A 17,167-nucleotide genomic window follows, 5' to 3' on the forward strand; every position below is an offset into this window, starting at 1 on the left:
CTTCTCTACCCCAGAATTTGTGAATTCAAAGACTCTCACATATGAATTCAAAGGCTCTTGTCAAAATCACAAAAGGTTAATCAGTGCAAGTGCTCTAGATTACAACAGAAATGCTTTCCTATAATAATCACTCATATAATTACCAATTGAAGTGCCTGTGCTACATACAGATCACTAACAGGCTTTAAAGTTAGTAGAGCTTCACCGGAGCATAAAAACTAAAAATAACAAAAATCAAAATGACTTTGTTGCAAAATAGAAAAGATTTACTTTTAACTATTTTATACTATTGTGTACACACATCGATATAGTGTAAGTCTTTCAACACGTCAAGTTTAAGGAAGACCGCTCAATTTCTATACAACTGTTCAATATAAGTGTTTCCCAACCACAGAAAAACTAATCAATATGGAATAAATTTGCATGAGTGTGCTTTTAGAGAGCAAATAATCTGAGAGCAAAAATTTGCCACGGTCTATCATCCATCTAATTATACCTATATAAAATAAACAAATGGACACAGGATAGTCGCAGCTAGAGGAAGGACAAGAGTTTTTTTAAAATTTGTCCCAGGACCCAATTTTAACCTCATTTTATAAATCTTGGAATCTTCATTTTTATAAAAGCTTGGCTGATAATAGTACTAGCATGTCTCTGCAGGGTTTCTGCCCTGGAGGTAGGCCCTGATCCAACAAAGCACTTAAGCACATCCATACATGGGAATCAAAGAAACTATTCACATGCTTAAAAGTTACATAGATGCTTAAGTGTTTTCCTGGATTGGGGCCTTTGTGGGAATCATGGGAAAAGTGGAGGACAAAGACCAACGAATAGATTATACAGCCTGAAGAAGAAAATGGAGAGGACACAACGCCTAATGCCACAATAGCATAGAATTGTGAAAATCTCCATGAGAAAAGCCTCAGCTCTTCCCCAGAATTTTTCTAACTGAGAAATAAAATAGAAGGTATACTATGAAAAGTGTATGAAGACCCACACCCTCACGTGGCATGTACTGACTCTCCTACCCAAACACAAGAATTGTGTCTAAAGTGTCTATATACAGATGTCAGAGTAATGGATTTCCATGACACTGATCCTTTAAGGGGGGCAGCAATTTAAGGCCCCAATCCTGCAATCCAATCCACACGTGCGGACTCTGCAAAGTCAACAGGGCTTTCCATGGGTGCAAGGTCTGCCCATATGGACCACCAGGGCCACAGAAGGTAAAACAGAAGCAGTTGGGGGAGGGGAGTCTCATTCCCCATTCAAAAGCAAATCACAAACTTTATTTTAAAAAAATATGAAGCAGTATAGTTTAATTACCAGCAATGATGAAGCGGTTTTACGTGTGCATTCTAGGAGTGAATAAAAACCATGCATTTTTAGAACACTTATATGGCACCTCATTCTCCATATCTGAAGTTACTAAAGGATATTTCATTTTTGCTCAGAAAATATAAATGACACTCTCTGATGGACATGCAGCAAAATAAAATAAAATAAATCAATTTTCTCTTAAAATGTCAGCCAGGTCAAACAGGAGATTTGAAATACCATTGTTAAAATACATTAGTCTAACTCAGTGGTTCCCAAACTGGGGTTCGTGAACCCCTGGGGGTTCATGAAATGTTATGGGGGGTTCTTGGGAAAAAATTCCCTAATGGCAGACAGAGCTGTCCATAGGGACCCTGGGCAGCACGAAGCCAGCAGCCTGGAGCCTTGGGGACTTCCAAGAGCTAAGCAGATCAAAGCAAGCATATCTGTCACACTGAGGAGATTTAAACTTCACGACTTCTTTTACAAAATGGAAAGGGAAGTAGATATTTTTTGCTGTTTTTAAAATTAAATAGGCTGCTAGGTTGTTTTTAAATTATTATGAAGAACAAGTTTAAGCTTTGTTGTAACCTGCATTGTTTGCCTGGAGTGCTCAAGACCTGAATGCTTGTGTAGGAGGAACTCTTTGAGTTGGCTTCTTAAATACCTTGATGCTGTTTCCCATCTGAAACTCCTTGATGAAACATAGGAGCCAGAGGCGCCAGTATGGGGGAGCGACAAGTATCACATGCCATCCCTGCATCAGTATACCCCCCCCACACGGATCCCTCCCCTTTTTTCTGTGGGCCCCCCAACTTTTCTGGAGGTGCCCCCGCACTCCTTTTTTCTACTGGCACCTCTGATAGGAGCCTTGTCTTATAACAGGCTTAATCAGAAGTGATACAAGCGACAAAAGGGAGATCTTGGAAGACTGTTGCTGTTTGCATAATGTAATAAAAATACTGTAATGATAAATAATAATAAACAAGCATGTCATAAAAACAAATTTTATATTTCCAAGATCACTGCTTTTATCATTTATGCTGAGGTAAGGGAGAAAATCCATGGAAATATTCATTTTTAGGAGAGGGGTTCAAGAGACTTGAAATTTTAGTGAAAGGGGTTCACGGGTTGTTAAACTTTGGGAACCACTGGTCTAACTGAAGTAAAACTATGTGAAGAAAACTTTTTGAAATAAAACATGAAACCTTTTTACTCTTTGATTTTAAATAGCATTGTAACTTCAACATTGCGCTGTTTTTCATTCATCAGAAAATATAATCACGCGAACTGAATACAGGCTGATGCAAGACGTCTTCAAAGTTGCCAGTTATGAATAAAATATTCATTGCAACATTTGAACTTACAGTAATATATTCTGCTGCCATGCAGGAAAGCAATATAAAATTTAAGAGCTTAAGGGGAGAAGAGGGGCTAGGTTGCACACTGGGTTTAACGTACATCCTTTTCACCTCTGAAAGTCTGAGATAAGATACAGAGAAGATATAGATGTTGAAATGCTATCTTATTATTCAGATATCTTATAGCACTTTGCAAGATGGTGATGTAACAACAGTCTCATGGTCTCAATCCACTACATACTGGATATTTGACGTGACTCACCCACCACATAGTTTAGCATTTTTGCCAGTCTCCACTGAGGTGCACTGACAATGCTGTGGGGAAAAAGCTTGCACAGTAGTTGCTTGCACAACTCAGGCTAATCGTATCACCTCACCTCTAGGTCCACAAGGCATTAAAATAATCCTTTATCATCCAGTTACACAAAGACACACGAGGAGAGTTCACCTTCTGACAATTCCCATCTTTAGACCAAATTAAAGGCAATGTTTTAACTTCTTTTATCCAGGCCTCACATTCCCTAAAACTTCCTTTTTGCTAATATTTGCCATCGCAAGCAATATGTATTGTTCCCATAGATCAGAAATGTGATAACTTTCACTTCCTACTGCTCAGCCAAATCTTCAAGTATTTCAGGAAAAACCTCTATTGAGTGAAAATTGAAGGATTTGGCTCTGAGAGTAGAAGAAAGCTATATTTTTCCATTATGGCAGTTAACAGTGACTGGGATGTTTCAGCTGTCAGGTCCAAGAAAAGTCAGTGGTGGGACATTCTTCACTGAGGGCCCTTAATTATGCTACCTGCCTCCCCTCGTTGCCAGCCAGAATTAGAATATGATGGCATACAAGGAGTGGCATAAATGCACCCTGTTTAAAGGCACACCAACAAGAATCTAGTCAATTTCAAAAGAAAAACAACTAAAAGAAGTTTCATGGCCAGTATACCTGCCTCTGTACCTACTTGCCAATTTTTGTGGTTTTACTTATTTTGTGGTTTTTATTATTTTCTTTCCTGAGTTGCTGTGCAAGATCCACACAGACAACAGGGAAACTGACTGACTATAGATGGGGAAGCCATGAAACTGACTGTACACAGAGTACTGCCAAATACACTAAGAGAACACAAACTGCGAGAGGGAGAAAAATATTTCTCTCTGATTTCTTTCATTTTCAGTGACCATAAGCATTGCTTGTAATAATAAGAAATAAAACATTTTCAGCCAGAAATGGGAGTTTTAGGTTGATTACATTCCTTTAAACATGTGTCTTTATATAGGGCTAAAAATGTGTCCCAGGCAATAACTATGATGATTTGGCCATCCTCTATGAGTGGGAACATTTGTTTAAGTTGTTATAGAATATGAGGCTTCCAGATGCAAAGGCAATGGGTTTTTAGAAGTGCCTATATCAATAAATGTATGGCAACCACAAACTATTAGGCTATGATTGTTTTCAACTTAAATTTTGTCATAAATTAGAACATTCTGTATTTTTATTTTAAAACCTCAGTATTTTGTTCTTGGTGAAACATGCTACTACAAAAACATCCAAGTAACCAAAAAAATAAAAATAAATCAACTTTCTTAGTTTTAAACCTAGATTAAAATTTTAAATGTGAACTCAATTTAAAAGATACTAAGATAATTAAAAGACCAACCAGCAATTTCATCAGTAATTACTACCAATATATCACCCAATGATAGGTATAGGAACATTCTAACATATTTAAATCTTTTTTATAAAGCTTATTATTATGTTCAAGATCAGTTACTCTTCATAAGGATCTGCAATAATGTTTACTCAGTGATCGATTTTGCAGGTTTCCTGAGTCCTAGAAGCTTTCTATCCTGTTGACCTGAATTTCACCCTCTTAGTAAGGGATACAGTAAAATGTACAGTAGTCTTTTCATTAAGCATTCTTTCCAAGTAGGCCAGGATTTGTGACACAGTTTTGAATTCTAATATATATTCTCAGTGGGTTTTAAATATGTAACTTTAAATATGTAACAGCTGTATCTCATCCAAAATTCTTTGGTGGCAAGCTGGCAGGTTTTTGTTTTAAAAAGTTATATTTTAGTTTAGTTTTAACTCCATCAAACTGATAACCTATTATTTTCTTAAGATTAATGAAATAATGAATGACAATCTTCTAACACAATACAGAAATCTCTAAAGACATCATGAATGAAAAAAAATTTTTAAAAAAATGCTTACATATAGTTTATATATAAAAAACAATAAATCCTTACACAAGTTAAGAGTGAAAAATAAAATAGGACTTATTGGAAAGTAACATTTTACTCAGAAATAGACATTCAATAAACAAACTTCCTCTGCCTGAGTATTACGCATTTCTGAATTGATATTTTATAAGATATCACCATTTTTATTCAGGGTGAGATGGGGATGAAACAGCATTGGCTGGGTTTTTTTTTAATTGAAGCCTGACATGACTGACTGTTACTCATTCCTTGAAGAGTCTCATTAGATGGTGCTAATTCAAAAACGTTTTTCTTCCCTCATCTGTTCAAACAGGCAACTTAAAAGAAAAAAATTGCCAGTGTATATTTTACAATTAAACTGGCATTAATTTTAATTGCATCACGCCAGCATTAATTTATTACCATTATAACTAAAAAGTAAAATTTTCATAATGTTGTGTATTTAAGAAAGTTATTAGCTGATGTCAACAATAAAATATTAATCTTTTCCAGGTGACCAGAGTGTCTTATGCTATATATTAAGAAACAGTAAGTAGTCTTGAGGGTTCAGTGAATAGTATAGCACACTGCCACATACAAAACCCAAGTTCAAGAGTAGCCTTGCCTCTATTGCTCATTCAGCTGGCAAGGGCTGGAAACATCACAGAAATGAGAGAGAGAGCCTCCAGGGGGAGAGGTATGTGCAGGAAGGGAAGGATGCTACTTCCTTGATTCCTTCACACTAGTGGAAGCTTGTTTTGCAACAGTCTGCAGTAACGTTGCACTTTTGCAGAAGGCCATTTCCAGCATTCCCAGATGACTGAAGGGTGTGATGGGATTATCCCATGAAAAACACAGCCCAAAAGGAAAGGGCCAGTGGAAGTGGCCTACTAAATTCTGAGTCACTCAGGGATATGAGAAACGCGTAGGCATGCTCCGAAACAAATGCCAACAAGGTAGAAGACAGGTACTTTAAGTTAAACCTGAGCACCATACCATTAAAAAAATATATATAGGTGTCCATTCAGCCACAAAGGTTAGCCTACAACAACATGGCATGTTGCTGATGAGAGGAACATACAGAAATATCTCGCATTGATGGAAATGCTGAGCCAAACAACAAGCAGACAAGGCAATATTCACCTAGCCCAGGCAGAATGGTGCAGGGCCCTGCTCTTTTAAGTCCAGTGGTGAGGCTATGGAGGCAGCATGGGCAGAACAGACAGGCTGACATACAAGTGGGCTCCTGACTATGCTGCTCAAAACAGCTAAGGTCCTCTGCTCAAAGGCTAATAATGCCAGTGCAAACCTTGGGGTGGGGGTGGGGGGGTTATACTGGAGCCCTACAGCCATGCCTGGAACCTTGGGAATTATTGCCATCTCCTTTCACACACAACCATGCCTGCACAAAACCCAACAATATGGGATTTCATCCACAGTGACAAGGAAGTAAAGACTGACAAACACTCTGTATCTAAAGTTGCAGATCAAATGAATCCATTTGTCATATTGTCTCAACTGGTCATTCCCACTAAAAAGCACAAAGCCATTCAACAGCAATTAAAAAAACCCTTATATTCCTACAAGCTTTTCATATAATGAAAATACTGTAGGGCATTTCAAACAAACACTATCATATTGCTCAGTATTGAAGTAGAATGTGTGTGCATTATAGGTATAATTCTTAGGATTCCCACTCACTGCAGAATCAAGTTCAATTTTATTTATATAAACCTCCAACAGCCATGCTTCAGCTAATGCTAGGGACCTGCAGCTCTACCTCCTTACCTTCCGCCTCTGCTCATCTAAATTGGATCGCCTCTGTGTCCCTCTACAGTGTGGAATTCCTGACATCAGGAGCAGCTTTCTTGAACCTCCCTGCCCAAAGACCCTCCAACTTATGTCAAATTTCAGATGGAAAAAGATATCATGTATTTTCTCCAACTCTACTATAATCAAGTGGATTATTAAACTCTATAAATCTTCTTGATAATATAGTTTGCATGCAAGAGGCAATACAATACAATTTTATTTTGTTCTGCATTATAATTACTTTCATACGCTCCAAAAACAGCTGATGCTGTGTACTTAAGTCAAAATAGTTTATAATATATACAGTTGATTTCCCCTTATTCTATGTCTCTAAACCTGTGTAACTCACACCTGCTCTCTGTGAGCCACCATTGCTATTTACAGACTCTAAAGCATTGTGGAAGGTTTAACCATAAGACTTTTGTATGATAAAGTTTTTGAAAAATGACCTCTTTTCAGAAGCCGAAGGGGAGTGGTGCTCTTTTAAGAAAATGAAGAAATTAGCTCAAGTAGACATCAAGGCACTATGTCCCACACATCTAAGCATCAAAAGGTTTTACTTTCCTCAAGATAAAGTCAGAAGAAATTATATTGTCTCCTATCTTTACCTTCTATTTGTTGGGCACTATGACAGCTCTGAACTGTACATCTCTATCTTTAACAGCACCCAAGGGTACTAGCCCCTGTAGCATGACAGTCTCAAAGTCCCAACAAGCCTATAAGGTTTTCTCTTGCAAGGGAAAGTGCAAATGGTTTGCTGAACTTTGAGCGTACAATAATCCAATGTATTCTGCCCTGTGGAGAGAAGACAAGCAGATGGGATTTGACAATGCTAAGCCAAGCTGCGTTAGCTGACCTTTTGCTCTCCGAGACACTCTTTATCCTCAGAAATCATTCTTTAAAGCAGTGCCTTTTCAATATCATATCTGCAAATAGAATACAACACACATTTTCACCCTCTTGGTATGGAATGCCTGTGCAAAATGTAACTTTAGCTTATTTACATATTGGCAGCTCACTCTCCTGCTAACTGGGAGACACAACTATGAAGTCAAACACAGGATCCCAAGCCCTGACAGGCTGAGACAAAGATGGGTGTTTCTTTTATGCACTGTAATATGGAAATCAAAATGCACTGATCTTGCTTAAGCAGGTAAATACAACATTAAAAAGTTTTTCATTGTACTAAGCGTAACATTAACTTAGTGCTTCACCACACTAAGTAGTACAGACAAGCGTTAGTATGGTGATATCTTCTGACAGGGGGTAGTATAGATGTCCTTGTCTGTAAACGGTAAGTGCCCTTTCCTATCCTACCCATGTCTAAAGAAATCTTCATACTATGGCTTGTCTATATTACTTGCATAAATTGGTGCAATGGAGCACACCACATTCTTTATTTTGATTTTAAGTTGTTAAGAAATCAGGAAGTAAAGTGATTGCAAAGAAAGACATTTTATCAGTACGATAAAAACTTCAAATGAAATGTAATATCCTGAAATTGAAGCATTCCTAAATTAGCATTACCGTTCCCCAACACACAATCAGAGCTGCTACATAATCTTACTTCACAGCAGCAATTCTCTCTCTCTCAACCTTCATGCCACAATTTATCTCCAGGACTCAGCAGCACTGTTGTTTCTTAAAGTTATTATAAAACGTTAATTTCATCAGGGTTTCCCCCCCTTTGGTTAAGCACAGTAGCTGAAACAAATATTCTACTTGATCAACTGCTTTCTATATTACACAGCCAGCCAGGGACCACTCAGCATAGACATTTTTATCTGTGACAATCATAATATACATCCTCTCCTCAGTGCCCCCACCCCAAACAACCACCACCAAAAAAATCAATGCCGGGTGGTGTGTAGCTAACAAGATTTTCAACGGTCCAGGAACTAGACAAATCCCTGTTTCACAGTAAGCCAAATAGTTGTACTTCATAACAAAGTAAAACGACAAACTGAGTTTGTATGCCATCTTGATGTGCCACTACTTCATGATGTAGATGTGTTATGTGTTATTGATTTTGAAGTTTACCAGGTTTTAAGTAGTACTACCAGAACACGAAGCTTAGCTGCCCATTCCAGCCATAAAATTCAAAGGAAACCTACTATAAGAGATGACACCATTTTGAAAGCTTGGTTAGGGGTTTGCCTAAGGAGTATGCAAGTCACATTTCTGAACTCCAGATTGTGCAGAAAAATTATTGCACTGGAAGATAGTAAAAAGTGTAAAATGGGTTAAACCAGAGACACTGTGCAATCACATGGTATTATTTATGCACAAACAAAAGAATAGTTGATGGTCAGTGTCAACAGTGGAGATGTCCATCCCTCGTTAAATGATCTATCGCTTTTATAAATCAGCCCCTCAGGCCAAAATCAAAGACGTGAGATGGATCTTACATGGTGCCCTAAAGGTCAACAGACTCTGACTTTAATGGGCTAACGGAAACAGGAAGTTCCAGAGCCAAGAGCCCTCCTCTGAGGTTGCTGTACCTCCAGCCCCAGACACTGAAATCTAGAGATGGTCAGATAGAAAACCTCAGATGCCTTTAGTTGCAATAGCAGTACATGGTCAGAGAGGCAGGCTCCCAGGTAACCAGGACCTAAACCACGAAGAGAGCAGTGGATCAGGGTCAACAACCTAAATTACACCCAGAAACAAGAAAGAAACCAGTACGGTTTCTCAGAAAATTGATGTAATATGGCATCTGTAGTTCTTCTAGGAAAACACACAGTAACATTCAGGTTTAGCTTCCAAGTGTCCCCCAAGGTTAATCCCATACGGAGTGCATTTCAGTAATCCACTCTGAAGGTCATAAGAGAATAAATAACTAATAAAGACACAGGAAGTACACTCACAATCACCGTGAAAACAGGTGATTTGACTATAAAATGCATCTGACATTTCAGGGATCCAGAAGTATCGCTACATTGCAAACACCTTGATGAAAGGGTATGTGAACCCATTCAATACTGAGGAAAGACAGGAGGCGTATCATACCCTCAAGATGTTTCATCCAACCCACCACGATCGCCTCCATCCTGTCAAGTCTGAGATTCAGTCAACATGCCCTTATTAAAACTTACCATATCAGCCAGGAACGAGAAGAGAAAAGACCCTACACTGCCTGTGTTCCCTGACAAAAAAAACAAACAAACAAACAAACCCCACAGTCAATAAAATGGCCTGGCTTCTGCATACTGGTGGTAGCACAGACCAGATCACTTCAGCAAGTGATTCCAGCAATGGAGTCCATGCTGATCATTTTAGGCTTGTTAGCAGTTTTTGATACCATTTATCTGCCTATGGACCCCCACAGAGCCGAATAAACTCCCCGAGGTGGGTATAGCATATATCCTCATTTACCCACAACCCTCTTCTGTGCAGGTTGCAGAGATCTATTTTGGCACACATCAACCCCTTGTTCTGGATGGATATGAGGCTACTGGAAGAGATAATAGCTCATTTTCTATCATGCTCAAGCCAAATCCCACACCAAAAGAGCTTCGCCACGACGTTCTTAATAATCTTAACAACAAGTTCAAAGGCCGATAGAACAAGAATTCAGTTCTTGACCCACTTATTGAGATTGCCAATTAATGCCAAATGTAGTAGTGTTTTGGCTAAGTGAACACTTATCCATTTATTCATTTATAAGAAATGAATAATAAACATTTTCAGTAAGGATAGCTGTGTTACATTTTTAAGTGGGAAGTCAGAACTGAGTGAGAATAAAGATAAATTTAGACAAGCAGTGGTTGTTTAGCAATACCATCAGTGTGCTTAATAAAACACAAGATGTGAAAGTGAATTCTCCTTTAAAATGCACTATTTTATATTTTTTACATTCATATAGCTCATGGGCAGACACAGGTCTACTCCCTGTATTTCAAAAAAATTACCACTGCTATCTACTTTGTATTGAGAGAAATGTTAAAGTGGCAAACTGTGTTAAGATCACAGCTATCTCACATAATATGTCTGCAGTACGTTTTATCTTAACTATAAATGTCACACTTCATCATGCAGCTGTCAGCTTCTTTTAATGTACTAAACTCTATTTTGTATTCAGAAAACCTAACATGATGTAACATAACAATTAAAAAAAAGTTATCTTTGACACCATATTATCAGATGTCCACCAATACCAAACGAAAGAAATCCAAGATCACAAGAGGAAGATGCATTCAGAGGGAAAAAGTAGCAAATGTAGTTTTATCAGATACTCTGATTCTTTTTCAATACGACGCTTATATTATGCTGTGGTTCTCTTGAAAGTTAGCCATTTAATGCTAATGTTGTCCATGTCTTTGTTTGCATAGTGTAGGGAAATATATCATAGATTTAAAAAAAAAAAAAACCTCAAGAAAAGAGTCAGTTAGATTTTAAAAGGCTGTATTCTCACATTTATAAACAAGTATTTAGGGCACTGACTTCCATAAACCTTGATATCCCACTGCAGTTTCAAGTGGATACAATCAATATTCTTCACTTTTTAGCCTAAACTGACATGTAGCATTCCTGGGGACTGTAGAAGAAGTGCTGCTTTTCAAAGCAGAGATGGCTGCATTTTAATGGGTGGGTGAAGCGATTTCTATATATTATAGAGAGATGCAATTCTCTACATAATTAACATTGAAGCTAGTCATCTATTAACACACCTGCTTTTGACCCACTAGCTTTATCAAAACTAAGGCAAATTGCCTGATATTTCACAGGACGCCATTTTTTCTTGAAAGCATCAGAAAAATCAGGTGTGTTTTGGAGATCAAGAGAGTTTAAAAAACGAGGAATTTTCCTTCTGGAACATTTTCCTAATTTTTGTTTTTTTTTATTAACTCCAAATATTTATTAATCGTTGGTCTTGGTGGTGACAGGTGCCTTTCCGTAACAATAGTAATTTGGAGACGTTTTGGAGTAGGGACAAATTATTGGTGGCATCATTTACAAACAACAAGACGTTTCCATGTTCACTGTGCAGTCCATCTCTACCCTGACATGGTGTTTACACACTGTGCATGGCCATTGAAGGAATTAGTCACAAAGGAGTAAATTAGCATACAGGAAGGGGAGAGCCACATTGGGTATGGCTTCTCTGCAATAAAACACCTGCAGCTGCCCTGTGTCAGCTGACTCAGGCTCCTGGGGCTCGGGCTGCTGAGTTATAAAACTGCTGTGTAGACATCTGTCTCGGGCTGGAGCGCGGGCTCTCGGACTCCACAACGGGGAGGGTCCCACAGCCTGAGAATCTACACTGCAATTTTATAGCCCTGCAGCCAGAGCCCCATGAACCCATATCAGCTGACACAGGGCAGCCACAGGTGTTTTCTTGCAATGTAGACATACCCACTAAGAGGCAAGGGGGTGGCCTGGGGAGGCAAGGGCCCAGGTAATAGTCTAACGACTGCTAGTGTAATAAATCAACTTTATATACTACACAATGCAACTCTTCTCCATGCGGGGGGGGAGGAGGAAGGAGGAAGAATCCATTTGGGGAGGCATGGAGTGTTCTATCCTTGAACATCTCATAAGCTTCACATAGCCTACCTTTAACTAAGCTGTTCCTAAACATTTTTTTAAAACCTGAAGAAAGCTTGTGTCTCTATTCCTTCTTCTTGCAGATCCCTGTCGAGGCCTTGGCAGCAGCTGGAACTGCTTCCTCGCCGATTGTAGAGTATGCAGATCCAGTGAGCAAGGGGTGGCCCAAGTGTACTTTAGGACATGTAGCCTTGCATCAGTCTACTCTGCAAAGAGACCATTCCCATCAGACAAGAGATCTTGAATTGAGGCCTGCCTTTCCAGGGACAAGCCAAGAGCTGAGCCTCGTGACCACCACCAATGCAACCACCCTTGCCGCCAAGTTGGCCACATCCCACACCATTTGGAGGGAGCACCTCGCTGCTGCAGTACCCTCCTCCATCAGGTACCGAACTCCTGGGCCAAGTCCTGAGGCAGGGACTCTTTCAACTTACGGAGGGAATCCCATAAGTTGAAGTTGTAGCTGAACAACAGAGCCTGGTAGCTCACCAACTGGAACTGAAGGCTGGCCGTTGAATAAACCTTCCTCCCAAAAAGGTCCAGCCTCTTGGCCTCTTTATTTTTGGTGGTTGAACTTCTGTACCCGTTTGTTCTTTTCATTGGTCGCAGAGATGGCCAACGAGCTTGGAGGCAGGTGGGTATATAAGTACTCGAACCCCTTGACTGCGACAAATTACTCTTGGAGATGGGAGGGATGGATGATGGGGTTTGCCAGAGGGTCTCAGCTATTTTTAAGACCCCAACATGCACTCATAGTGCAACACGGGCAGGGGTAGATGCTGAGAGCACACTGAACATGGTGTCTGCCTGTTCAGCCATCTCCTCTACCTCCAGGCCCAAGTTCTTGGTCACCAGTCAAAGCAGGGCCTGGTGCTCTTTGAAGTCATCCGGCAGGCTGGCACTCAAGGGCCATGCCTCCACCTCGTCTGGGGATGAGGATGAGAGCTGGACTATCAGGGGAGGCCCCTGAGCAACATCGCCTGAGGGGAAGGGAGTTTTGGGGTGGACACTCATTCCTCTATCCCGACCTCTGAGTGCACTTTGCCCACTGAGCCTGGGTGTCACCAGTGCCGTCAGCTGCTGCTCTGAGGAGGCAGTCAACAAATGGTGCAAAGGGGGCATTGGCATCAGAAGCATGTCCCACACACTCCAGTAAGGCCACTGTGCTGGCCACTGGCCGTGTTGCCAAGGCTGCATCACAGAGGTCGGCCCAGCCTCAGGTGCCCAATCGCACTGGTCCTGCCTCGGCAAGGGGCTGAATTCCCTCTCCGTGCCGGAGCAATACCCTTGCCCGATGCTGAGGGTGCGTTATGCATTGAAGCCGAAGTGCTAGGTGTAGAGTACAGCTGGGAAGGCTCAGAAGACTGCCAGAGAGCAGCCTCCACGAGGAAGGCCCTCAGATGGATGTCGTGCTCTTTCTGAGTCCTGGATCAAAAGTTCTTACAGATGCGACACTTGACCTTCATATGCCATTCCCCCAGGCATTTCAGGCAGCTGCTACGGCAGTCTCTAACAGGCGTAGACCTGCTACAGGCAGAGCAGGGCTTAAAACCTGAGACCGGGGTATGCCCCACCTGGGGCAGAGGGCTTGGCTACACTTGCAAGCTACAGCGCAATAAAGGAGCCCCAGGCGCACTAGCTCACTACCCGTCCACGCTGGCAAGGCACGTAGAGCGCTCTGACGCCGCGGCTACAGCGCTGCTGGTACTCCACCTCGGTGAGTGGAATAACGTTTGTTGCGCCCTCGCTGGAGCACCACAGCACCAGTGTGAACAAGATGTTGCTTTACTGAGCTCTGATCAGCCTCCAGAAACGTCCCATAATCACCTTAAGTCAATTGGCCACTCTTGTCATTGGTTGGAATCAGCTGTAGGAATGCGGAAACGCCCTTTGAAAGTGCCATTTCTGACAGCCGGCTGCTTATCTGCTCCGAGACAAAGCAGCCATTCGTGTGGAATGCTGTGTGCGTGAGAGAGAGGCGGGGGGGGGGGGTAAAGAGGGGTCTGCTGCTGTCTGAACTTACAAGACAGCAGGCTGACATGCTCTCAGCCCCACAAAAAACCACTCTCTCTCCTCCCACATACACACAACACACTCCTTGTCACACTCCACCTCCCATCTGAAAAGCACGTTGCAGCCACTTGAATGCTGGGATAGCTGCCCATAATGCCACTGCAAGTGCCGCAAATGTGGCCATGCCAGTGTGCTTGAAGCTGTCAGTGTGGACAGACTGCAGGGTTTTCCCTACTGTGCTCTACGAAGGCTGGTGTAACTCAAAACGCTCTACATCTGCAAGTGTAGCCATACCCTAAGTCCTTTGGGACTCTAACTTCTAACTACACTACTTAACAACTACTTAAACACTAACTACTATAAACAAACTATTTACAAGGCCTAAGGATCGACTACAGTAGAGATGAAACCGCCAGCCCTTGGTAGGCAGGGAGGAGGTGCTCCAACTAGCCATCACGGGTGGTAAGAAAAAACTGAGAGGGTGTAGGGCTAGCGGCACCTAATATACCGACGCATGAGCGCAGCACTCAAGGGGGCACCACAGCCGACCCTACGGCTACCACTACTAATGCAAAAATCTCCGACGAACGCGCATGTGGGTGCACGCAGACCTGGAATGGAATCAATATGAGCAAGCACTAGAAGAAGAATTTACAAATTATGAAAATGGAAACACAGAGTCATAGAAAACAACTAGGGCTGTCGATTAATCGCAGTTAACTCATGTGATTAACTCAAACAAATTAATTGTGATTAATCGCACTGATAAACAATAGAATACCAACTGAAATTTATTAAAATATTTTTGGATTTTTTCTACATTTTCAAATATATTGATTTCTATTACAACACAGAATACAAAGGTGCTCACTTTATATTATTATTTTTGATTACAAATATTTGCATTGTAAAAAATGATAAAAGAAATAGTCTTATCCAATTCACCTCATACAAGTACTGTTGTGCAATCTCTTTATTGTGAAAGTGTAACTTACAAATGTAGCTTCTTTTTTGTTACATAACTGCACTCAGAAACAAAACAATGTAAATCTTTAGTGCCTACAAGTCCACTCAGGCCTATTTCTTGTTCAGCCAATCACACAGACAAATTTATTTACATTTACAGGAGATAACGCTGCCTGCTTCTTATTTATAATGTCAACTAAAAGTGAGAACAGGTGTTCACATGGCAGTTTTGTATCCGGCATTGCAAAGTATTTACAAGCTAGATATGTAAACCAGGGGCAAGAAAAATTTTTGGCCTGAGGGCCACATCAGGTTTCCAAAATTGTATGGAGGACCGGTTAGGGGAGGGTCTCTCCCCAAACAGACAGGGGTGACCCGGCTCCTACCTCCTATCCGACCCCCCTCCAGCTTCTCGTCCCCTGACGGCCCCCCCAGGACTCCTGACCCATCCAACCCCCCTGTTCTCCGCCCTCTGACCGCCCCGACCCCTATCCACACCACCGACCCCTGACCACACCCCTGAACTCCCCTGCCCTCTATCCAACCCCCCGTCCCCTGACCGCGCTGCCTGGAGCACCGGTGGCTGGCGGCACTACAGCTGAACCGTGCAGAGCACCGGGTCAGGCCAGTCAGGTCTGCAACAGCAGCATGCTGAGGCTGCGGGGGAGGGGCCGGGGGCGAGCCTCCCCGGCCAGGAGCTCAAGGACCGGGCAGGAGGGTCACACGGGCCGGATGTGGTCCGTGGGCCGTAGTTTGCCCACCTCTGTGCTAAACATTTGTATGCCCCTTCATGCTTCAGCCACCATTCCAGAGGACATGCTTCCATGCTGATGATGCTCGTTAAAAAAAAAAGTGTTAATTAAATTTGTGACTGAACTCCTTGGGGGAGAATTGTACGTCTCCTGCCGTTTTACACGCATTCTGCTATATATTTCATGTTATAGCAGTCTCGGATGACAATAAAGCACATGGTCGTTTTAAGAACATTTTCACAGACGATTTGACAAAACGCAAAGAAGGTACCAATGTGACATTTCTAAAAATAGCTACAGCTCTCGACCCAAGGTTTAAGAATCTGAAGTCCTGTCCAAAATCTAAGAGGGATGAGGTGTGGAGCATGCTTCAGAAGTCTTAAGAGCAACACTCCGATGCGGAAACTACAGAACCCGAACCACCAAAAAAGAAAATCCACCTTCTGCTGGTGGCATCTGACTCAGATGATAAAAATGAACATGGGCCCTGCTTTGGATCGTTATCAAGCAAAACCCATCGACAGCATGGACGCATGTCTTCTGGAATGGTGGTTGAAGCATGAAGGGACATATGAATCTTTAGTGCATCTGGCATGTCAGTATCTTGTGACGCCGACTACAACAGTGCTATGTGAACGCCTGTTCTCACTTTCAGGTGACATTGTAAACAAGAAGCAGGCAGCATTGTCTCCTGCAAATGTAAACAAACTTATTTGTCTGAGCGACTGGCTGAAGTAGGTCTGAGTGGACTTGTAGGCTCTAAAGTTTTACATTGTTTTATTTTGAATGCAGTTATTTTTTGTACATAATTCTACATTTGTAACTTCAACTTTCATGATAAAGAGATTGTACTACAGTACTTGTATTAGGTCAATTGAAAAATACTATTGATTTTGGGGTTTTTTCAGTGTAAATACTTGTAATCAAAAATAAATATAAAGTGAGCACCATACACTTTGTATTGTGTTGTAACTGAAATCAATATATTTGAAAATGTAGAAAACATCCAAAGAGATTTAAATAAATTGTATTCTATTGTTTAACTGCACGATTAATTGTGATTAATGTTTTTAATCGCTTGACGGCCTTAAAAACAACCTCATTCTGCCCCTGTATCTCTGTCCCCTGAAGAGCTGGAATCTGCATTTTAAATACTGGTCCCACCGCAATCAGTGGAAGTTATACCTTGGCAAAGTAT

General features: G+C 41.3%; 1 protein-coding gene across 1 annotated transcript in view; it reads right to left on the reverse strand.

The window, feature by feature from the left end:
• The window catches only part of SRBD1 (S1 RNA binding domain 1), a 227,048-nt gene that overhangs the window by 79,015 nt on the left and 130,866 nt on the right, over positions 1–17,167 (reverse strand). The window lies entirely within an intron of this gene.

Source organism: Lepidochelys kempii, chromosome 3, assembly GCF_965140265.1.
Source record: "Lepidochelys kempii isolate rLepKem1 chromosome 3, rLepKem1.hap2, whole genome shotgun sequence".
Lineage (NCBI taxonomy): Eukaryota > Metazoa > Chordata > Testudines > Cheloniidae > Lepidochelys > Lepidochelys kempii.